General features: G+C 39.1%; 1 protein-coding gene and 1 pseudogene across 1 annotated transcript in view; one reads left to right on the top strand and one right to left on the bottom strand.

The window, feature by feature from the left end:
- LOC129146496 (endogenous retrovirus group K member 8 Gag polyprotein-like) overlaps positions 1 to 25953 on the bottom strand; it is a 61057-nt gene that overhangs the window by 24748 nt on the left and 10356 nt on the right. The window lies entirely within an intron of this gene.
- LOC119251495 (60S ribosomal protein L23a-like) lies at positions 501 to 7883 on the top strand (annotated as a pseudogene).

A 25953-nucleotide genomic window follows, 5' to 3' on the forward strand; every position in this document is an offset into this window, starting at 1 on the left:
AAATTATTTATTTACTTATAACCTGCATGTTACAGAAAGGGTCTTGGACAGTTCAAAGAAATACTTAACAGGAAATATTACCTTAGTTTTCTTATAGTTAATGAAAGAATCTTAAAGTAATGGAAGCTGGAGATTGTGAGTAGGGCAGAAGCAGGAAAGCCAAAAGAGACGGCTAACATTCCTAGTGAGATTCGCATTTAAAAAACTGATCTGGTGCATTTCCTGGGGCTGGATTACAAAACTGCCTGTAAATTACTTGGCACCCAACACAGAGAGGTTGCTAAAACCTATTCCTGAATCACAGTGTAAGATAAAAACAAACCAGCGGTTTGTTTGCTAAAATCTGAGAACAATTTTTCACCATGGGACTTTGTGAAAGGAAATAAATGAGCTAGAGTAAATAACAACTTAAAATAATTTTGAGTTTCATCATATCATTTTATGTATTATTCAATGAAGTCCCCAAAACTCTCAAAAGTGCAGTTGACCTTCTCATGAAGATGGCACCAAAAACAAAAAAGGAAGTCCCTGCCTCTCTCAAAGCAAAAGTAAAAGCTCTGAAGGCCAAGAAAGCAGTGCTTTAGTGAACAGCACTGCACTGCTGTAGGTATCTACAGCCACAAAACAAAAACAAAAAAAAAGATCCCTACATCACTCACCTTCAGGCAATCCAAAGGCAACCCAAATATCCTCAAAAGAGCACTCTCAGGAGGAACAAGCTTTACCAGTCTGCCATAGTCAAGTTTCCCCCACGACCACTGAGTTGGCCATGAAGAGAGAAGACAGCAATACACGTGTGTTCACTGTGGTCATCACGGCAAACAAGTACCAGATCAAACAGGCTGTAACAAAGCCCTGTGATATTGAGCTGACCACAGTCAACACCTTGATCAGACCTGATGGAGAAAAGGCATGTGTTCAACTGGCTGCTGACTGTGATGTTCTGTATGTTGCCAACAAAATTGGGGTCATCGAAACTGAGTACGGATGGCTAATTCTAAACATAAATTTTCTCACCATTAAAAAAAGCGTAGTTCAGGAAAACTGGAAGGACTGGGTAAAATGATACATATGTCCACACAAAACAGGATATGTGCTTCATGAGGGCAAACAGATCCTATCTTATTCGTTGCTGTGTTCCTTGACACGCCGCATACCACAGTGGAGCGCCTCAGTGGTTCAGCTATTTAACAAAAAACTAAATGAATAAATCTACATCACAGTTCAAACCTTAGTCAAGTTAGAAAAGTAAAATGTGAAAAGTTACAGTTTTTCCAGGCAGAATCAGGTTACTGTCTGGGATCCCAACAGACATCAGTTCCAGGCCTATATTGGTATGCAAAGAATCTGAACAACAGTTTCAGAAGAAACATTTCAAGTTTGCAGCTAATACTAAATTGGAAGAGACAGCAAATAATGAGAAACAAAGCAGGCAGATAAAAGGGTTTTAGATATTTCAAGTACCTACCCAGCTAATAAATGCAAATGAAGTTCAGTGCAGATAAGCACAGAATTATGAGTCTGGAAGCAAAGGAGAAAAAAGAGGACTATCTGCTTAATGGAAATGAGCTGCACGGTGCTGACCAGGAATGAGATCTGGGGAATTATTGCAGGAGAAATCCCTCAAGCTTTCAACCCACTTTGCTGCAATGGAAAAGAAACACGATGATGAGCTGTATTAAACCACAATACACGACTATCAAGTAACACTCCACATTGGGTGGAAATGAAACCAAAGCAAGGAAAGAATAAGATTTTTTTTTTAATTTAAACTATCATTCTATGCAGGATGGAACCATCCTCAATGATTTTCCTTTTCATCTCAATCTTAAGCAATTGTCTTCTATTAGAATGTGATTTCCAAACATTTGCTTGTATTTTCTATTATTTTCCAGCCATTCCACATTTATTTAAGAACCCCCAGAATGTGGACATCATATCTGATAGCAGGGGCCATCTCTGCAAAAATCAGAGGACATTAAATTGTAAAGATTGGGTTGCTCTTTCTGCCAAAGCCTTACATTTTCTGTTCTTTTTTTTTATTATTATTAGATTGTTTGGTCAAAAAAGAATCACAGACTCAAGCTTTTGAAACATGAAGACATTCTAAGTACATCTTTATGATCCTCCTAATGAAGCAGCTATTATTAGCACCATGTTACAGGTGTACATCTCAGACACAGAGGTCTGGTGATGTCACTCAACCACAACGACTCTGACAGAAGTCAGGAGCCATGCTGTGAGTTGAATTAACTGACACCCACAGGAAAGAAACTGAGAAAAAACTGGTTCCCACCAAGAACCACACACATGAACTTGAGACCCAGCTGAGTCTTCAGATGAGACTACATTACCAGTCAGCATTTTCAATACAGCCTTGTCAGAGAAACTGGTGCGGAGGCTTCCAGCTAAGCCACCTCTAGATTCCTGGCTTACAGAAACTATGAGATAACACGTATTTCTTGTTTTAAGCTTTTTTAAAATGTTACATAAAAATAGAAAACTGATATATACACCAAGAAAGTACATTCAAGTTTTGTCCTACCTCCTTTTGTCATTTTCTGTTTTCCCTGAATATAGTAAAATTCTGTCTCCCTCATGATTCCTTGAGCATCTACTAAAGGGTAGGATTAGGGTGAGAGTGCAAACAAAAGTGGAAGGTAAAGGACAATAATAACAACTGGCCATTAAATTCCATTTCATTGTAAATATAATCCTGTAACAATACTGCAGGAATGACAATCAATCCTAGGAAAGTGTTTATTGTCTATAATTTTACTTATCTATTCAACCAGCCAGAATTTGATGATTTTTCTTTCCTCTGGTTAGTCTGGTTATCCAAGCTCAGGTAACCAAGGGATAATGTACCCTCTCCACCTAAAAAGCAGTTCACTCCCAGATCCTAGAAAACCCCTGAAATTCCCAGTTTGACTCTACAATCCAGAAACAAATAAAATGTAATAAACTCCCAAAAAAAAAAAACAGCAAATGAAATTAAATCAATTAAGATCATTAAGAACTTGTAATTCAAATTAAATTACTTGTGGATTAAACATCATAGCTACTCTAGTATAAACAAGTTTATTTAGGTGAAGCATAGAGGAGCTCTTATTGTAGCTAAATGAATAACACCCTCCTTGCTTATCTTTGAAAAGCTAAGGAATTTCTCCAGAATACTGTATAGGTTGCTCCTCTAATCCCAAATAAATACAACACTAATCAAAAGAGACAGCCCTTATATAGGACTGCCACTGGCTATTAGCAACAATGCACTACACAGTAGGTCTTCTTGACCACAGCAACAACAGTGATATCAGACGCTACAAATTCAAAGAGGCAGTTCCGGACTACAGAGAGCTGCCAAATATAAAGACAAAAATATATATTTGAAAGACCTTGGAAAGCATTCCCCCCATGCTCTGTGGCCTCACCATGTGGGAAACCAGTCCAACAAAACCAATCCAAAGGAGGGAAGAACAAGAGAATTCCCCTCCTTCCCACCTATTTGTTTTAATCTTTCCACAACACTGACCTACATAATAATCAATACATATGCCAACCTTTCATCAACAGTTTTTTTTGAAATAGGCAACTGTTCTGGGAATAGCCATAGATTTAAAGCCAAACTCTCTGCTGTGGCATCACTGAATGCCAAGCAGGTATACCTAAATTAGAATTTGGCCCTAACACTCCTCATCACCATTTAAAATTTACCTTCATAAATGGAACTTTATGGGAAGCAATGGACAAACATGTTTTTCCTGTAACGCTCTCCCTGATATATCTCATCTACAAATGAAGAACTGTCATTTGAATTTTAAGGTTTCCTTTGCCAGAGTTAATAAAAGTTCAGACACACACTTAATCTACATCCCTTACATTTACCTTGATAACATTTATGAGAATCCTTTCCAGTATTTGAATTTTTAAAATCTCTCTTATTGAAAACCATATCTCCTATAGTTAAGTTTTGGAGAGTATTTTAAATACGTAAATATTTAAATTTCACATTAAAAGAGACACCATTAGATAGTATTTGCTTTGTTAAGATAGATGAGAGCGAAGTCTCAAATCCTGCTGATGCCTCAGAGACTACACCTTCTCTGACTCTCTAGTGTATTGAGTCATTAGGAGCTTTTTAAAATTAGGAACTCATCTTTCCTTTTTTTGTTGGAATGCTGCATATAGTTGCTTTATGTTCAAAAGTTTGTGAAAACAAAACTTTTGAAAAGTCAGTGACCCAAAATATCATGCCTATACCAAGCACTGAGTACAAAAGGGCAAAGAGGGACAAAGCTGTGGTCTTATAAAATGTATTAATATTGGGCCTCCCCGGTGGCACAGCGGTGCCCACAGCCTCCGCAGCACCGGTTCAATTCCCGGCCACCAGGTGAGGGTCCCATATGGTGCGCAGACCTCTCCTGCCGCCCACTGCTCCCCTCAACAGTGTACTTCGTCACTCTACCTGTTCTGCTCTCTGCTCTGGTGAATTCTCTCACCCTCCCATGCTTCTGACTGTACCTAGTGCTTGTATAAATAAATAATAAATAAATCTTTAAAAAGAAAGTATTATTATTGCAAAATCATCAAATACAATTAAAAACTAGGAGGGTTATACTCTTTCCCGACATACCTTTGTATTTTTTGTTTCATCAGATTATTCACTGTTCTTTTTCATGTACTCTTTAAAAACAAGTATTAGTCTAGCTTTCATTAAAACCAAAATCATTTTCCACAAATGTGCAAAATTCATTATGTTTAAGGGAAAAACTTGTGAAAGAGTCACTGAATTGACAGATTACAGGGTGAAAGGAGAAATTGTTAAAGAAATTTCCTCATATAGTCACTCTTGACTTTAATGAATTTGTATTCATTTGAAAAAATATGTATATAAAAATACTACATTCACTATACAGTATAATAAATATTTTGGTCAGAAGAATCAATTCTGTACACCAAAATTAACATGCTCAATGTCTTTATATTTTCACCTTATAGAAAAATTTTCATTTTCCCTGAGAAGCTCCAAACATGATATCAGACTGCCCAATTCCTTAAAAGTACAATTTTATTATTTTTTAATAATATAATTCTATACTCAATAAAAATTACTTTAAAACATGTCATTCACAGAAGAAAAATTTGACAAATTCAAATGAAGTCTATATTTTAATAGAATTATGCAACTAATAATTTCTTTGATAAGTATACCATGGTTACATGTCACCATTAGATGAAGAAATGTATATAGAAAGCTTCTGTACTATATTTGCAAGCCTTCTGTGAATTTAAAGTTATTTCCAAACAATTTTTAAGGAAATTTTCCTTTGAATTTCTATTTAAGGTAGGCAGCTGGTGAAGAAAAATCTCTAACATTTTATAATGAGTCTATTCATAAACATGCAATTAAAAAGAACACATTTCTCAAATGACTTCTGACATTAGCCCACTTTACGGTTCTAGAGCCCATACTGAGCCAAAGGGACTTCTACATGAGCACAGCATATTTATATTCTCGCTCAGACCACAGCCTTTCAAAGTTTCTTAAATCAGCATCTATTTTATATCACAGAAAAGTAGGGGAAGCAGTGATTGCTAAGATAAAATTCTCCAAACCAGTAAGCATTTTAAAAAGCACATACTATGAAAAATTTGTATTCATAAAACAAAGCAGAATATTGAACTTACCTGTCTGAGTTCATCATTGTCATGGAGCTATTACATACAGAACTAATAACTATCTTAACTCAGGAGAATTTTGAAGCCTTTGTGACTGGCAAATATGATACATGATTCCTTGATAAACAGTGAGATGCCATTTTTCCAAAGTGTAATAGTGTCCTCATAACTTCCCAATGATGAAACCCATTGTCAGTTCAAACCCACTGTCGAAATGACTTTTTCCAGCAAAAAAACTAAGGAACCCAGAGCTCTCCTTTCCATTTTCACATCTAGGTAAACTTCAATGGATATGGAAAGCATGCACCAGTGAGAAAACAGGCAGAAAAGTTATATTCACCTAATAATGGATATAAATATATGTGGAATATCAGAGGAAGTGACCCACAAAAGGAGTGCAGATGATGGAAGTATAAGAAGTGAAATTTCTACTCTGAGTAATTGCAAATACCATGAAAATCTTCTGCAATGAGTTAAAGGAAAACAAAGCCCCCTGATAACAGCAGACCTCTGACTCCATCACAAAAGCATGGGACAAGAGCAGAATGGCATAGAAAGAAGACTTGGAGAACCTGAACAACTAACAAAGAGGAGAAATGAAAACCAGGACATAACAGAAAGAGTTCCTACTGTGATTAAAGAAACTAAATTATAAGATATCAATTCCCAGTGAGGAACCAGAATTCAATAGCTGAGTGTCTTGGTATTTGATATTTGTGTTCATCTAACTGCATTTAAACCAATAATATAATAAGACGTATTCAACTTATATTCCACAATGTGGGTTTTGATCATTCTCAATATCTTTACTGTCATGAATCTGAGTTACAGCTCTTCATATACTGTGTGGTCACCACACAGAGTGACCACAGTGACAGTGGTGTTTGCTCTGTGCCTGGCAGGTCCAGAAGGGCAGGAGGTATCGGATCAACGCATCACCCCTCTGCCAATGCAGAGGCAACTCTCCAAAGCCTTATTTCTGGAAACTACAAACTAAACGCCATTCACTTGCTTATGGTTTACAATAAGGGGGTTGCAATTTTATGGGGAACATAAAAATAAAATAAAAAAAAAATTAAACAGTAATTGCCACCTGACTCATGGGATCATAATGAAATATTTAACTAAAAAAAAAGCTTTCTGAAATTTATCCGTGTTAAGAGCTGGTTGATTACTGTGTTTAATAACATCATTTATGTTATGTATGTTATAAATGCTATATATATATGTAATAATGTATATGTAACATAAAAATTTTCATAATCTAAAAGGACACTGCAGAGTTCTATATATTTACACACATCTGTTTATACATTATACATATACACATACAAATCGTATATATTAGCTTTTATATTTGCACTTCCAAAGCCATTTTTCAGAAAATATTTCACTGTCATCCTATTGTCCTTTTACAGTAAACTAAAAGTGCTGCAAATTATTCTAGGGGTTTTTTAGGGGGGAGGGGGAGGGGGAGACATGGGGCGATTTTATTATTTCATCCCTGAACCTCAGTTTCCTCATCTCTAAGACGAGGGTAATAACAGCGCCTGTTTCATAACGACAAAGATGAAACACATTAATACCAGAGAAGCACTTGGGCTCACCCGGGTATGCACCAAGCACAGTAGCCGTCAGCCACTCACGTGTTTTCTTGGCTCCTGAAGCTCCGCTCACCGTGGTTTGTCCCAGTACAGCCACGCGGTTGTCCTGCAGCCTCCCAGGAGTCTGGCTCCAGACAACAGTGGGGTGGCTTTCACCCACAAAACTAAATAAAAGCAGTCCTGGTCCTTTGGAGGGGACAAAACAGTGTAATATTCTTGATGGACTTGGAAGCGTCCCTGCCGATAGGAAAGACTTCATGGGGTGGGGAAGTCAAGGCAGCACCTGGTCGCCCTAGCAGCTCCCAGCAGGCCATGGCCCTCGGGGGGCGGGCATCTGGGTGCCAGCAACCTGCGCACCGAAAGCCAAGTTGGGCCTTTCCATTATGGGGAGGGGCGGGTGGGGGTTACTGAATAGACGGGCAGGCTTTTAAAGTCATTCGTAAGCTGAGAAATTTCAGTTTCTTTTTCTCATTTTCAAACCAGCAGTATCCCACTGACCAAACTGGGTTCCGGTCCACTGACTGGTTTCAGAACCAGCCCAGTCGCCAGACTCAGCAAGGATGTCTGCTGCAAGGCCTCTACCTGGCCGGGTCTGTGTGAGCTCTTCCAGCACGCCCTTCTTTTTCAGACTGCTCCTTTCCCCCCACCCCCACCTCACCCCCACCCCCCACCCCACCCCCACCCCCCCACCCCACCCCCCACCCACCCCACCCCCACCCCACCCCCCACCCCACCCCCACCCCCCACCCACCCCCACTCCACCCCCACCCCCACCCCACCCCCACTCCACCCCCACCCCCACCCCCACCCCACCCCACCCCACCCCACCCCACCCCACCCCACCCACCCCCCCCCCCCCACCCCACCCCCCCCCCACCCCACCCCACCCCCACCCCCACCCCACCCCCACTCCACCCCACCCCCCACCCCACCCCCACCCCACCCCACCCCACCCCACCCCACCCCCACCCCCACCCCACCCCCCCACCCCCACACCCCACTCCCACCCCCACCCCCACCCCGCCCACCCCCCCACTCCCACCCCCACCCCACCCCACACCCACACCCCGACCCCACCAGGGTTTTTCTGCTACTGGGTTCTTTCCTGTTTTTTCTGTTTCTGAGCTGGCACCTCCATGCCTGTCAGCTCTATTTCTTGGGCTTCATTTTCTTCTTCTCCAGGGTCTTGGGGCCAGCTCCTATTGAGATATAGTCTGTGGCCTGGACTTTGACTTCTTTTTACTACTTCCTTTCCGAGGACTCTCCCCATGGACCTGGAAAGTTTGGCGTGCCCTGAAGGGGTGTCTCCCTCCAGGTGGATTTTCTTTTTCTTCTTTGTCTTCACACTGCATTCCCTGAAGCTCCCCTGCTTCCATTCTTCCAGGAGGCTGCAGGCTCCTTGCTCATCTTCTCTGCTGAGCAAGCTTGTAAGCAGGAGCAAGGCCTCCAGGGCCTGATTCAATCAAGGGTCCCAGGCCAAGCAGGCACAGGCTTCTGGGCCTTATTCTCCTTCTTGTGTCTTTTGAGCTTCTTGCCAACTCTAGTCACCTTCTTGCCCTATCTGGGGTCTGGGGAGGTCTTCACCCTGGAGTCAGGGGGACATGACTAGAGGCCACAGTGACATCCTCTTCCTTTTCTTCTCCACGGTGAGTACACAGAGGGACCACCTGCCTCCTGGGGCTGGGCAACTTTGCCCAACAGGCCAGTAAACAGGGGGCTTTTGAGGGGCTTCTCGCAGAGAGTGCTGAGTCCCTTCTTTTTCTTCGTTTCTTCACTGGTGGCATCTCAGGAGCCTGCTTGTGTACCACACTCTTTTAAGTAGTTGTGGCTCCTGCGGGACAGATCCCAGTGAAATAACTGCCACTTTTTAAAACTGAGTATTAAGTCTCTAGTTCTTTGACCACCTTCTTTTCCTCTGGGAAAAAGTGTGTGTCTTGTGATCATTTCCTTAGGCCAAATTTCCCCACCTCCACTGAGAACCCTCTCAGCCTATACACTAGACCCTTATTTTAGTTTTCAATACTCAATAATTACAAAGCTCTCTGCAGTGTCACATAATGAATCCATGAGACAGACTAAGAAACCATTTTCAAAGCATTACAGAAATTCCACAGTTCATAAAAGTTGTATACCTTATTAAGATTTCAACATAAATAATTTTGTATTATGTATGATAAATATTTCTTTAATCCACTAGATCATAAATGTACATTTATAGACTATGGTCCATTACACACATCCCCAAAAGTTCTTAGCATGCATTGAAATAAAATGAACATTCATACCATTTTCTTCTCACTTTCACAACTTGAGGTTAATTGTAAGCTGCTAAAAACAATCCAGGCTTCACTTGAGGTAGGTTCAAAAGAGGGGTCAGCAATGAAACAAGCAAGTATTTTAGCTAGAAGTTTGATTTCAATGATCAAGTACAAAAACACTCCTTAATGCATGTTTTAAACCAAATATTTAGTAAAGGTATTTGACCTGATTTCTTAAAAGGAATGTAGGTGCCAAGAAAACCAAATCATAATGGAACTGGGGAATATTTTAGTGAAATGTAAAAATCATTAGGCTATTTCAGACTAAAATTCACATTTATCTAAAATATCTCATTTTCACCGTCCCTGAGGGGAGCCCCTACTAGAAGGGGGAAGTGGAAAAACTAAAGAAGTCTAGTGAACGCAAGAACTTTGTGAGCACTCATGTCTCTCCATTAAATACTTGGTGAATGCCTATGTACTTGGCACTGGGATGGAAGGAAAACAGTGAGGAATGAAGTGACATGCCACTTTCTCTCCAGGAGTTGAAACCTAGTTGGAAAGACAGACAACAGACCAAATAGCTGATTAATCCTTCTAATTGTGGCACTAAGAAGAATTTGAGACGGTAGAGCCAGCCCAGATAAGAGGGCCCGATACAGCTAGAGAGATGGGGCAACTAAAGAGAGGCATATTCAACTCCTTAAATACAAATAATGCAAAGACCAAAACCTCTTGTGTTTGCAGAGATGGTTGTGTTGGAAAGTATTTTACATGCATGATCTCATTTGATTTTCATATTACTTGAAGAGGATAGGTTTTATTATCCCAATCATTCAGAGTAGGAAACTGAGGCAATTAAACCCTTCTGTGGATGATCTCCACTGTTGTGAACCCAGTGAGGCTCGAACTCCCTCACCACACGGTGAGAAGAACTTGCTGGGCTGCCTGCACCAACATGGATACAGTGGAGACCATGCCCAGGAAATTTTTCCAGGACCAGGGCTTTCCTCTTTCAGTAGACTGGGAAATATAAGCTAAGGCATGGCTTCCCTCTGGGTCCAAATAGGAAAATAGCCTACCCTACAGTCCTAGAGATCCAAGAAATGTAGAATCTTATAAATGTACTTTGTCAAAATGAAACAAGGTAAAAATATGATGTTAAGTCATAATAAAATAAAAAATTGAGAGAGCAGGATGGCTAGCACATTAACTCTTTCACTAATTTCTTCAAGAAAAATTAATCAAATTAATCAGTCCAAAACAGCTTCCCCTTATTCACCATCACATATTGAAACAGGAAATTTTCTTTCTCCCAAAACCTCTTCCAAATTGCAGTTTGGATGAGACTGGCAGGTAACTGAATAACCTTTGCGTTTTCTTTTCTTCTCATAAAACTGTCATGCTGCACACATCTCAGCAAAGTGTCTGTCTTCTCTTTATCGAGAGCAGCTCTATAAAATCGAAATACAATGTAAAAGATGACCTCAAGCGAGGCTCTGTGGTTTGGCTATAAAAGAGGCGGTGGTGCTCAGCATGCAGTTCCACCCCCAGCCCATGGTTCCGGCTCCCTGAGAGCTTTGCAGGACTGCAATGCAGTAAAGGGTCTCAGTAAATGAAAGGAGGCGGGAGAGGGAGAGAGTGGGGTTGCAATTTCCTTGTGTGCATTGAGCCTCAGCATTTTCTATTTCAACTGAATATGAAGAATCATGGCCTTGTTTTAAGGATTTAAGAAAAAGAAGACAGTTTAAAAACCAAATGCCTGCTCTCTGCTACGGCTGTTCTATTGGCAGGCTGTAATTTGTCGGGGATAGATAATGGAAATGCAGTTATGATTGTATTATCCATGGGCTGTTTATCAGCTATGTAAAGCCCAAAGATACAGGTAGCAGCAAATATTTCTGTCTGGGAAAAAAAAAATCTTTCAACTCTATAAAAGAAAAAAGAAATGCCCATCATTTTTGATATAAAATACAATTCCATTTTATTTCTTTATAGGTAGTTCTGAAACAAAGAGAAGAGGTTAATGGAGAAAAAGAAAGAATCTATAGGACAATAGCCATGTTTCAAATCACATATGGAACACGAACATGCATTTCTCAAAAAAGATAATTCCATTCAGGTTCTGATACATCTTTAACCCATAATTTAAAGGCATATACCACAAATGAGAGCTCTGAAAAAAAAAAAGAATTCCTTTGATCTAGGATTGCCACAACCAGAAACCTGTTTTGAGTAAAACAGTATTGTAATCAAGCAGGTAATAATTTGTTACATTTGTTTTGTTCTTGTTATTCTTGGCTTTTCTAGAAGAATCACATCCTCAATGAAACCTCACTCTTATCTGACCATATTAAACAAGCATTCACTAGTTGTGTCGTGAGAAATAATGGACACAGATATAGACATTATAGGCTCCTTAAAAACCATGTAAAGTAAACTCTGAAAATTGCTTTTTTATTCACAGATATCAGTATTTACTTCTAAGTTTTCATTTTCTAGGCTGCCTGTTTTACTGTGACATATAATCTTGCTTCATCTTTTCAATGTCAGTGTGTCAGTCTTTGATTGAATCAACAATGATGAATATAGAGCTTATTTAGTAATAAACAGAACTTACATGCACAGATTACAAAAAAAAAAAATACCATGTAAAAACATCTCAGAATACAGTAGCACTAAATTTCCATTTTAGCATATCTTGCAACCACTCTGCATATCACTAAAGAGACCGGAGTAAAATGACATTTCAGTCCAGGGTTTCCCTGCGTGGTTTCCATCCTAATCAGTGTCTGCACTATTTAAATGAAAAGAGAAAAACACATAAATCACAAGCTTTTTCTCCTGTTCAAATGTCCTTTCCTGCTATTTCATTTGCTATAACCTCACGTGAGCTTCAAAAGTGAATCCAGCCACCAGCATTCAGTCACACAAAGAGCAGACCATGCTAGCTTTTTAATCTTCTGATTCTTTGGGGGACTACTTGCTCCCTGTACTCACACTAGCTGATTTTACCAAGCTCCTAAAGAACCCGGGGACTTCTCCTCCACATGGGCCTTGTCACGATTCAATGAAGCCAACCCCATAAAGAATATCACACAGCAACTCGCATATAGCAAGTACTCATTAAGCTATGAGTTATTTTGATATTACCATAATTAGCTTTTTTCAATTTATTTTCTCATTCAGTATGTTGTGATACACTTAGAGAAAGACTGCCACAAAGGAAACTGCATGGTATTTAGTGGACCTACACTCAACTTTTGTCTTCATCACTTAAACAGACTCATGATCTTGGTTGCTACTATAACTTAATGAGTTTGTTCGTACAATGGAGACATTAATACTTAGTTCATAGCTTCGGTGTGAGGATTAAATAATATAACATACATAAAACTCATCCCAGAAGTGCTATCTCTTTATGTCTCAGTTTCCCCATCTATAAAATTGGTTTAATGGTAGTAGAAATACCTACTATGGTTGTAAGAATTGAATGAGTCATCAATACTTTCAGAAGAGTGTCTGCAAGGCTACAAGTGAGAGTTATGGTAAGAGTTGCCATTTTTCACTGAGGAATGAGATATTTATTGTGTGTTTGTCACTTTGCTAGTCAGCGAGGATACAAAGACAGACCTGATCCCTGCACTCATGAAATTTAGAGTGTAAATGAGAGGTAAGCATTAATCAAATAACCACCTAGATAAATGTGTGCTTGAAAACTGAAATATGTGTTTTGAAGGAAGTGAACAATTTCATGAAAACATAAATAAGCATGGTAGTCCACTCTGGGGAAGAAGCATTTGAGCTGACTGTTGAAGGATGAGAAGTTAATTAAGCAAAGAGGACTAGGGCAGGGGTTAATCCAGGGAAAAGGAACTATCTATACAAGGTCTTGTGGTGAGGGGGCATGATGCACCAGAGGAAATGATTAGAGATGAGGGAGCATAGTAGGACTTGAGGTGTCAAGGTATCCAGGTGCCACATCATGCAGGGATTGCTGCCAGAGTGTTTGGATTAGGAAAGCTGGAAGGAATTTAAGAGTGGGCAGGTAAGAGGTGTTGGTGGTGACATGATTAGATTTGCATTTTTGAGATCTTCCTAAATGATGTGATCTGAATGTAGGAGTCATAAGATTTGCATATAGCAGTTGGGCAGCTATGGTGAACAGGATTAAAACTGGTAGTGGAGATGGAATCAAAGGGCAAAAAGTTTGTGGACTTTGTTTTTTGGTCCATTGAAGTACTCTGTAACAGCTAGTTCCCTCTCCTTGGCCTATCATGCCTAGCACAGATTTTTGGCACCTAAATCAAGGGTACAGGTAGACACAAAAGTACGTTACTACACTGCAGTATGGAATGTGACCTTTTTCTCTGGGTCAGACAGAAAGTGTATCATGCAGGAGTAAGGAAATCTAGATATGGGACAAGGCCACCGCTGTTTTCTCCTCTGATTGCTGCCTCTTTGCTACCTAGCAAAGGAAGTCAAATCCTGATCCACCTAAGATCCACTCTTAGGCTTCTATCAGTGATCAGTGAAAGACCATCCATTCATCTATTATGTTACTCACACTACACTTTCACTAAAAACTCTGTGGGTTTTCTTATCAGTGATAGAGAATAGATCACGTCATTTTTGGCCCTGTCATTGCTATCGTGTCCCAATGGAATACTTCTTTTCTAAGTGTGACTCTCTGTAACAAGGATTGTTTTCTTTTAAGCTACCAATGACTGGCGGCAAACATCCATTACTTTATACTGACTTTTCTCACTCAACATGAATCAAGCATTTATTAAGCATGAAATGTGCCAGCCTATGTCAGGTGCAGAGGACCAGAAGATAAGTGACCCACCCCCGATGTCAAGTATCATCAAGCCTAGTGGAAAAGACAGATATAAAACCAATTAATTACATGATATCAAAGTGCTAAAATGAGGGCATGAATAAATTGTGGAAATCCAGATCTGAATATAATTAATTTCTGTCTAGGGTGGTACATAAAATCTGTTGCAAAACACAATAAAAATTAGATAGACTTTCGATTAACAACATCCCTCTGGCATTTTGTTCTTACCCTATAACCTCATTGCAATTGCCTGAGTAGTTCCCGCACTATATTATTAATGAAAATGTTTCCCCTCATTATCCAACAGCTTTGTTACATAGGCATTTGTGTTCTGGAAGATGCTTGAAAACTTCTTTATCTGATAAAAGAATTAACCTTTTAGACTAAGGTGACCACTTACTGCTGGGCACAACTCTGAGGGATTCTGATTACTTAGGAAAAACAGAGAATCTGTTTTGCATGTGTGTGTTGTGTAGACTAACAAATAACTATTCGTATGAGTAAAATTTATTATAGTTAAGGGATTAAAGTGTTATAACTCTGGTGATTATGCTTCTAAAACAATCAAATCTCAATTTTTGAGCTCTCAAGGAATAGAAATGCCACAAAAAAATCTTTGGGAGCCAGACCAACACTACAGGAATTATAGAGACAACCGTCTGCACAGAATGACTTGAGAATTGGGGAAAATTATCTGCCAAAATAAAAATCTTCCTCAATGACTAAGCTACTTGATTGTTAGTGAGACTGTGAAGACAATGCCCTCCTTACATACTCTGAGAAATAAGTAAGTCAAATTTAAGTAGATAAGAATTGGGGAACCTGCAGTATAGACTGGTGACTTATACTTTGGGTTCTTTAGGCAAATGCCCTTTTATCCTGTTCAATCCATAACCTAAAGAATAGAATTCAGACATTCATAGCAAAATGAATTTCTAAAGCACTCCCTCTAAAAAGAATAGAACCCAATGGCTTTACCCAATCATTCGAGATCTGCATTATCTAGTGCCAACCAACATTTGTTTCTATCATATATTCTCCATAGCAAGCCCTTTGCCCCAACCAGACTAGCATGATCATTATCTCGGAAGGCTCCTGTGAGGATTCAATGTATCAATACATATAAATCATTTAGAAAGTGCTGGTACACTGCAAGTGCTTAATAAATGTCAGCTGTTACTATTACAACAGAATCCCTCTAAGGTAGGTCATGTTTATTATGCCCACATTGAAAGTAAGAAAAAGGAAGTGAGAGGTTATTTGAGTAACTTGCTCAAATTTGCACAGTGCCTAAGTAATAGAATTACAATTGACCTCAAGCTATCTAATTGCAGAATTGCTTCTATGAACTCAGCAGCAAGGTAGGGAATGTCCTGTTAGAGATAGAACTCTGTGTGTGTGTGTGTGTGTGTGTGTGTGTGTGTGTGTGTGTGTGTGTGTGTGTGTGTGTGTGAAGTAGATCACAATGCTTCAGATTTTCCAAGACAGATATTTACTGATTAAAAGCAAAAAAATAATAGCTTTCTTATCAAATAAATCATCAGATACAGGAAACATGAGCAATGACTTGTCCAAAATACAGTAAAGTTTAAAGAATTGGATCAAAATAGTCTCAAAAAGTCTAGATGAAAGATACACAGCCTGACATAACAGTTTAAAGTGAATTGATCCCCTTTGACAAATATCTAAATTTGAAGAAAATTAATTATTTTGGAAGAGTTTTCACTGAAATAAAATATTTAATCTCATTGTATTTTGTATTTCCCTTAACAGTTCTAAACATGGGTCATAATAATTAACAAAGTAAATATTTCACATGTTTACTTCCACATTACACAGTGGAATAATATGCATCAATCAGTAATTAGTTTTTAGAAAGAGATTACAAGTTTTATCTATAGTATTAAGTGAAAAATGGTACATAATTTTATATTTTGTATGAATACATCCCTGGGAATAACTATTCATACAAAATAGACACAGAAAATTTTAACATTAATGAAAAGGTTGTCTTACTCAAATGCCCAAAAATAGATGACTGGATCAAGAAGATGTGGTATATACACATAGTGAAATATTATTCATCAAACAAAAAAGATCAACTAATGCCATTCGCAGCAACATGGATGGAACTAGAAGGAATTATGCTCAGTGAAATAAATCAGAAGGAAAAAGAAAAATATCAGATGACTTCACTTAAAGGAGGAATTTAGGGGAACCAAATAAGACATCATGGTAAAAAAGTAACAATACAAAACACAACAAACAAAAACAGACAATTATAAACCAGAGACATCCTGCAGGAGAGGAGGAGGGAGGGGGATCAGAAGGAAGGAGGGAGGAGCAAGGGGACTGAGGTGATGGTGCACAGGTGAACTGGTGGAGGACATTCTATGTGGACTACACCTGAGGCAGTGGGGAAAAAAAGCAAAGCAAACATTTGTTTAAAAATGAACAATACAATTGCAACGCCCCCATTCTGACCCCAGTCCCTCCCCTCCCGCCCCCCACCCCCCAAAAAGTGTCTCTGGTTCATAGTTTTTTGTTGATTCTGATTTTCACTTTCTTATAGTTACTCATTTTCCTGGTCCCTTATTTAAGTTTTCTAGATTCCTGCTATGAGTGAGACCATCCAGTATTTTTCTTTTTCTTTCTGGCTTATTTCGCTGAGCATGATCCCTTCCAGTGCCATCCATGTTGCTGCAAATTGCATGTGGAATATAAAAATAAAATTTATTATTTAAAAAAAAAAAAAGCAAAACTCGCTGACCTATTCAACTGGCTGAAACTTTTTTTTTCATAGAAGAACTGGAGTGTAGGCCATAGGTGAGAGGATTCATGTGGACTGAGTAGGGAGCAGAACAGGTGAATTTTACTGAAAGACACTGCTAAAGAGAGCAACACGCAAAACGAGAAGTCTGCTGCGCCATATGGCCTGCCTTGGATGGAACTCAGGCCTTAGTGCTGCTAGTTCTGAGACTTAATCCGTAAGCCACCTGGGAGGCTCCTGGAAACTCTTAAATAAGATTAATTGTGCCATATTCATCTATGTGTATTTACACACTGCACCCTACTTTCTGAGTACGAAATAAAAATAGTTGTTGATTCAGTGAAAAAATAAATAAATAAATAAATAAATAAAAATGAACAATAAATAAATAATTAAAAGGTTGTCTTTGGGTGTTGACATGTTAGAATTTTTTTTCTTTGTGCATTTATATATTCTTCTAATTTTCAGGAATAAACATCTTTACATTTTAAATGAAAGAAAATAAAACTATAAAGTAAATATGAATGAGAAACTCATTAACAAGCCCAGTTCTGTTTCTACACTCAGCTATTTTAAAAAACATTTTACCGTGTAGTTAAGAAATTTCTCTTTGAACCACACTCCAGATGTAAGTTTACCCTTTATGAGATCTTTCAGCATTTTATAGACAACCACTAATCCAAAATAATAAAGAAAATCAGACCTTCTTTCTCTAGGGGGGAGAAATATTTTTTCTTTAATTTAGAAGAAATACAATGGGCTTTGGATGTTGTTTGAATACTGGTTCAAATACTTCAGCAAATTAGTTAAGCTCTCTGAGCCTTAGTTTTCCCACATGTACCAAAATAAATAAATAAATAAAAGGTTGTTATAGAATTGAATTCAATCAGTCAAGCGGCTGGCTCAGATGGCCAAAGCCCCAACTAAAATCTGACTACAACTACAGAGTTAGTTTCCTTCTCTCTCTCGGCCCCTACACATGGCATGTCTATAATTGGAATGAAACATAAGTAAATTCCACATAGGAACTGTATTTTGAAGTCATACAAAATACTAAAGTCTCCAAATAGAGAAACAGACAATATTGTCTTCCAGTCAACATTTTTATTATTATTGCCAATATAGAATGATTCCAGTTCTTAATGTGCATTTGACTGTCTGAGGGAAAATGGAAAAAATGATGTCACTTGATTTTAAACACATTTTTCATAAAATGACTTATGTCAAATTTATCCATCTTGCTCATTTCATATCTGCCTAATTTTCCTTCTATCTTCATTTCTGGTTTGCATTATTTTAGATGTGGAGAATGAAATCATTACCTTATTAAACACTGAAAAAGTATTTTTTCACTAGATAACATATCAGATATAATTTGATATGTGATATTAAAATATGCCATACCCTATATATGTCAAGAAATATATCAGGGCCTCCCCGGTGGCGCAGCGGTTGAGTGCTGGGTTGCGAAGCTGCCCGCAGCCTCTGCAGCGCTGGTTCGATTCCTGGCTGCTCCCCGGCCACCAGAGGAGGGTCCCACATGGCGCGCAGACCTCTCCTGCCACCTGCTGCTCCCCTCAGCAGTGTACTTCGGTCCTTCTGCCTGCTCTGCTCCCTACTCTGGCTCTGGTGAATTCTCTCACCCTCCCGCACTTCTGACTGTACCCAGTGCTTGTATAAATAAATAAACAAATCTTAAAAAAAAAAAAAGAAATATATCAAAGAAAGCATTTCTTCTGTTTAGCATAAATGATAATTTATAATTTGGATATAATTATCCAATGATTATTGGAATGAGTTATTACCCTCATGTGGTATTTGCAACGAACTGGCATTTTCTTCTTGCAAGTATTGACAATCTCTGTCTCCTCTCCTGATCTTCCAAGTTTCCTTTAGCCAGGTCTTACAGATCATACAGTTCTTTTGATCTAGTGTCAGTGACAGGACAAATATGGGATCAGATGACCATAACTGAGATGTTATCATAAGTATGTCATTTCCATCAGAGTTCATTATTTTTATTTTTGTGATGGCATTAACTACTTTCTTTGCCTTGCTAATTCTCACTTTTTTCTTCAGGTCTTATATTAAATCACAGCCATATTGGGGAAGACTTTTCTGAATACTTCCCACTCTTGTCCTTCTTCACCACTCCCATCTCATACTATGGTGAGAGCTCTTATTATATTGTCTCATTGTAAAATAGATTTTCATTGTATACCACTACCACAACCAAAATTAAATTAATTGCAGTATAAGCCTCCATTTAATGTTTACCCAACTGAATGAACTATGACCTCCATATGACAGATATACCTGTCTTGTTCATCTTTGCACACTGGGTGTTCCTATAGTATCTAACCCATAAAAGATGCTCAATAAAAAAATTATCCATATTAAATGAATGAATCAATAAAGTCTTTACTTGTTGCAAGTAGAAATATCCACATCTATTCTTTCAGTACTAGATAAAACAACCTGAATCTTAAAGGTTCATTTAGAATCAAACCGTATTCATTGTGTAGTTTAGTAAACATGCAAAATATCTCAAGGAACCAGTTTTCAGCTTCCAGCTAATATCTACATGAAAGTAAGCAAAATATGGCTACTGCTAACACAAGGTATGTTTGTTAACAAAGAATATTTCCAACTACAGAGTTGACAGCAGAAGATGCCTTCTAAATCCAGATATGAATAGGCTACTGCTTTGCCACATTTTCCTTTTTACAGCTTTACTGTTGGAATCAATGGAATGTTTACTTGTAGACAAAATAGATATTTCTAATAGTTATCAAAAACCATAAACAATGAAGATAGAGTTGAATCATGATGCATTAACAAAATTAAAATAAGAAGAATTTAAATTAGTGTTATTGGGAAGAATACAATAGAGAGAGAGACATAGTTAGTGACTGTTGGGAGAGACCCCGCGCAGTGAGCAGAAGGGCCTTGACCTGAGTCCCAAAAGCATGTGAAAACACATGTGTCTCGGAGGAAAACCTCTGGGTGACAGGACCTGGTGTTGAGTGCCCGGAAAGTGACCTGCGTGGAGTCAGGCCTCTACGTCTCCACAGTCTGAGAATAACAAAAATAATGAGTGGGGCCTCCCCTGTGGCGCAGTGGTTGAGCGCTGGTTCACAAGCCTGCCCGCAGCCTCTGCAGTGCAGGTTCAATCCCCGGCCACCGGGTAAGGGTCCCACATGACGCACAGACCTCTCTTGCCGCCCGCTGCTCCCCTCAGCAGTGTATTTCATCGGTCTGCCTGCGCTGCTCCCCGCTCTGGCTCTGGTGAATTCTCTCACCCTCCTGCACTTCTGACTGTACCCAGTGCTTGTATAAATAAATAAATAAATCTTTTTAAAAATAAATAAATAATCTAGAATCTTTAAAAAAAAATTAAAAAATTAAAAAATAATGAGCAAACTTACCAAGCTCTAGCTAGGGGGCGATAAGATTATGTGCATGAGAACTAACCACCTGGTATCCTACTGTCTGAAGTAAATAGTTAATAGTAAGAAAGTAGACTAATCATTCATAGGTGTTATCATTATATAGTATGCTTTGATGTTACACCTGCTGCAATTAAAATAGTACATAATGAGCACTAAGACAATAAAGATTTACTGCATGCTGGACATGACAGTGCACCGTGTCTGATTTCCCTCACCATCGCATCCCAGGTCCAGGACTCACTAGAAGTCCACAAGTGACCTAGGGTCAGATCAAGTTGCCCTAAACCCCATAGAAATAAATAAGCCCAGATAGCAAATAACATCAGTTTTATGGCACCCAGTGAGTTTTTGAGTTGTGGAAGTTTCACCATGGAATAGCCTCTAGGTTTATACATTACTGTAATAACAGGATAATTCACGTTATTTTACTTGCCTTGTGCAGTCATAATAAACAGCTTCATTCTGGGAGAAGAACAGGCACAGTGTCAAGTGAAGAGCTTAAACTAACGTGTGCTAACAAGGAAATGATAAAACACAGGTGTGGAGAGCAGAGCTTCTAGCCCTCATCATAGCAGGCACCAAACCATTAACAAAAAGCAACACCAAAGGTTTTGAGACAATAATGTAGTCTCTATTCCAACTTTGTTCAACAAATAATTATAGACTTTTATGTGCCAGGCGATGTGGGTGGTTTCAGTGATTAAGACAGGTGTGGTACATACCTTCACTGAATTTACAAATGTCTTCTAAAATACTAAATAGCAGCACAAGTTTCTAAAGAGCACTGGCAAGTATTCTTTACTGTTAACAAACATTAACAAAGGGACATGTCACATGTGCCAGACACTTAGAAACCTTCCCAAGAGTTGAACGAGACTTTGTGATCACAAATGACTACAATGTACATGAAAAAAACTCCTGACCCAACAAAAAATTGAAGAATCCAAAATGAGGGTGCTTAGTTGTTGGGTAGGGGGCTCTCGTGTCAGAAATCGGATGTAAGTCAGTCTTTGAAGGAATGGAGGAGATTTGGAGAAGAGGAAAGAGAACTTGAGGACATGAGAAAATTATCAAAGAAGACCTAGAAGCAGAAAGGCCAATTGCGTCCAGAGAAGAGTAAGCACATTTAGCTAAAGCAGAAGATACCAGTAATGAAACAACGAAAGATGGAGTTAGAAAGGTAAGCAGACTTCTCAAATACCTTATACCTTACATTATAAATTCCTGAGCATTTGTAAGAGCAGGTTGAAGAAACCCTTGTGTTACAAAGACTAATCTGGTCATGGTTCTAAAATCTGGTCAGAAAAACGGTGCCAAATGTCATCAGAATCACTTGGACTTCATGGGCCTCCCCGGTGGCGCAGCGGTTGAGCGCTGGGTTGCAAAGCTGCCCGCAGACTCTGCAGCACCGGTTCGATCCCCGGCTGCTCCCCGGCCACTGGAGGAGGGTCCCACATGGAGCGCAGACCTCTCCTGCCGCCCCCTGCTCCCCTCAGCAGTGTATCGTCAGTCTATCTGCCTGTTCTGTTTCCTGCTCTGGCTCTGGTGAACTCTCTTACCCTCCCACGCTTCTGACTGTACCCAGTGCTTGAATAAATAAATAAAAATATATCTTAAAAAAAAAAAGAATCACCTGGACTTCTTTATAAATAATACAGATCCCAGGTCATTCTCATTCATTTCTAAAACTAATATGTCTAGGAGATTTGGCAATTATATATAATATATATGTAAGGATATATATTATGTAAGTTTATATAATATTTTTTTCTTTTAAAGTAATTTCCTACATGATTCTGAGGCACAACCAGGTTTGGGAAGCGCCACTATAGAAGATGGAAGAAATGGAAGCCTCCAACTGGCTTGGCTTAGGGAGAATGATGAGGTCCAGATCTAGGGAGTATATGGACTCTCTGACCAGAAAGACAGAGAGACTCTTTAGTCTAAGTTAAAATTCTAAGGGCGAATTGACCTCTGAAGGACCTGTTGACCCTTAAAAGTACATCACTCTCATACTGCTATACTCCATGTTTAAAATAAGAAGTTTATTATACAAAGATTTTTAATGTGTCAGAATATCACATTTCACATTTTGACTCCATCTGTTTCTCCCAAGGGGGAGAAGTCAGCTTCCTTAAGGCACAGAACTTGCTCCCTGCTCTATCCCAGGTCCCACAGTGGTGTCAGTACAGACAAGGCAAGCATGTTTTTAATTAATACATAAATGAATGAATGATAACCAGTCCTTTCACACTCCCATGTTCACTGCAGCACTATTTACAATAGCCAAACTATGGAAACAACCAAAATGCCCTCAAAATAGAGTAGTAGATCTAGAAAATATGGCATATATTCATAGTGGATACTACTCAGAGATCAGAAAATATAAACTCATGCCATTCACAGCAACATGGGTGGAAATGAAAGGGATTATGCTAAGAGAAATAAATCAGGAGAAAGACAAATACCAGATGGTGTCACTTAATATGTGGAATATAGAGAAAACAGACAAAGGGTCAGATAAAGTCAAACTCAAAAACTAGCCCTTGAAAGCAGGCTATAAAGCCTCCCCAGTGGTGCAAGGGGTTGAGCGCAGCATTGTGAAGCTGTCCAGCCACTGCAACACAAGTTCGATCCTGGCAGGCCAGGGAGATACCCACATGGTGCAGCAGACATCTCCTGTCTCACCCGCTGCTCCCCTCAGCAGTGCTTTTGGTCCATCTGCCTGTTCTGCTCCCTGCTCTGTCTCTGGTGAATCCTCTCACCTCCCACACCTCTGGCCTGTACCCCAGTTCTTGTAATCATAAATAAATAAATCTTTAAAAAAAGAAAGAAAGAAAGCAGACTATAGAACTGAGATATTTGGAGGGACAGAGGGAGGGAGTAGGGTGAGCACCAAGTGGGGAGGGAGCATCATGGACGATGGTTGTGGATTTTGGCGCTTTGGTGGCGGGAGAGCTGCAGTAGCAGCACTGGAAGGGGAAGGATCCTATACTTCCAAAATACAAATAATAATGTAAAGCTACATTACCACAATTAAAAAAATAATAATAATAATAACCAGTCTTTTCAAGCATTGGAAAAAGTGGTTGACATTTACAGCTCATTGGAGACCATGTATAAAAATACCCACTCCCCAGGTGACAGATTAAATTATGTCCACCATGGGTTGTGAATGCTTTTGTATACTCCACAGGGTTCCAAGATAGGGACCGCCTAAGAGAACTTTAAAAAATACAATGAGTACAACTCCAAGGCAGCAGGAATAGCAAAATCCTTATAGTGGGCTAATTTCGGCTGATTATAAAGCATTGCATCTTGCCTTTCTGGGGTTTGGTTTGGTTTTGTTTTGCTATGCCTTTACTTCCTAAAACCTGCAAGAGCATTTTTGGGTCTCTTCTCATATAGGAATCCTAGAAATCTGAGAGGTCACATTCAAGTGCCCAGAGTTTACTATTTGAGAGTTGACAAACCTTACACATTTATTTTTCTGAAAATTAGCAAGATTGTGATGGCTGTATGATCAATTATTCCTTTATTCCAGATTTTTAAAAATCATCTTCATTTGTCATAATTAGTTTAAATGACCATGTTGTTAAGTAACCTGCCTAGTTCTTTCATAATGACCTTTAAATACACCAGCCTAACTTAAAAAGAGAGAAAGTGAGGCCCAGAGAGTTAATGCCCTGCCTGAGGTCTAATAGTTAATCAGTTTCAGAGTCACCACTACAACCTAGGTCTTTGCATTCTATAATAAATCATACAATATGATACTGCCTCCCTTAAGACAAAAAAAAAGTAGGATTTAACATATTTAAAGTCCAGTGGTTTTTCTTACACAGGCATTTTTCTCCTTCACTAAAGTAATCAAGAGGAAGCAACTCAATGAAAAAACCAGTTTAAAATTTCTGTGGATAAAATTTCTAATTTTAAATAATCCTTTTTTGCCAAATAAGAGCCACTAAATTATCCTTGAGAGAGGTTAGGAGGAGAAAGCATAAAATATAAAAATAACGTATGATTAGTTTCCCCAACACAGGTCTTCAACATAGAGCCATTGGTGGGGGGCGGCATCTGACCCTGCAGATAGGAGTATTTTATTACTAGCATTGTTTAAATCCACTGGAGCATGACAATAGAAGGCAGATGGACCTCGTTTTATGATTGTTTTTGAATTCTCTACAGACAATGCCCCCGACTGGAGGCACCTGAGGTGGTGGCTCCCACTACTGTCCTTGGTGGCCACTGCGGGGGCCAACTAAGAGGTGTGCTTCCTGATAACACAGTGACATAAGTCACTGCCACTTATACCACCAGGGTTGAAATAATATTGGAGAAACATCAAATACATTTAAGTTCTTAGTAAAGGGGACATATATGGTAGCAATGAACTGAAAGCCTCTCCAAATATATCTCATGATGTTTTGGATGAGAGGACTCTGAGTCTCTGGCACATGGACATCGATGCACTGAGTGAAAGGCTGTTCGGGGGACAGCTCCTCAAGCTTCCCAGACCAAAGGCTGTGGCCTTCACATCCTCCATGAACATCAAGCTCTGGTTTCCTTTACCCTGTGTCCTTTCATGAATTAATCAATTGATAGGTTAATGTCAAAAATAAGAGACAATGCATGTAAATATCACTGAATAAATTCTACAAAACTGAAAGAATAGCTCAAAACGTGATATGGAGGAAGCACCTCCAGGCACCTCACCCAGCCTCTTCCAGGCCTGGCCTTGTGCTATTCAGGATACCTGTCTGGGTCATCTCATCCTTCCAAAGCCCCTCCTATGTGGTAGGAAATACACATTGGACCCCTGAGAACAGGTCCCTGACCTGGTCTATTAGGTCTGAGGTATACACTGACTTTCACGAATAAGGAAACTGGTATCAGGAACTACATCTCTCCATCCCAAGGTCAGATTCTGCTGTCCTGAGTTGCATGGTGAAAACATTTAAATTAATGCACTTCAGTAATATCATAAACTCTAAGAAAGCACATATTGGAGAAACATGTTTAACTTTGTTTTGCCAGGTGTTTCTACAAAATCAGTAGCACACAGAACACTTTTTCAAGAGAGCCCCCACTACTAGCAACATATCTGTGAATAAGCATTCTGCATTCAAAACCAGGTGGCATTAGAGAATTCAACCTTCCCCTTAAACCAATTTTGTAAAACAGATCAGTCCTTTTCAAAAGCAAGTGCTGACATTTGCTTGTATTAGTAAATGGATGACTTGAATTATGTAAGTTCAGCATAGAAATACCAGACTCCAGGATGTCAAACTGGGATGCAGAACCCCTGTATTGAATGATGGGCATTCATACATATGTTAAATGTTATAAC

This window comes from Talpa occidentalis, unplaced genomic scaffold (genome assembly GCF_014898055.3).
Source record: "Talpa occidentalis isolate TD23 unplaced genomic scaffold, MPIMG_talOcc4v2.1 talOcc4.2, whole genome shotgun sequence".
NCBI lineage: Eukaryota > Metazoa > Chordata > Mammalia > Eulipotyphla > Talpidae > Talpa > Talpa occidentalis.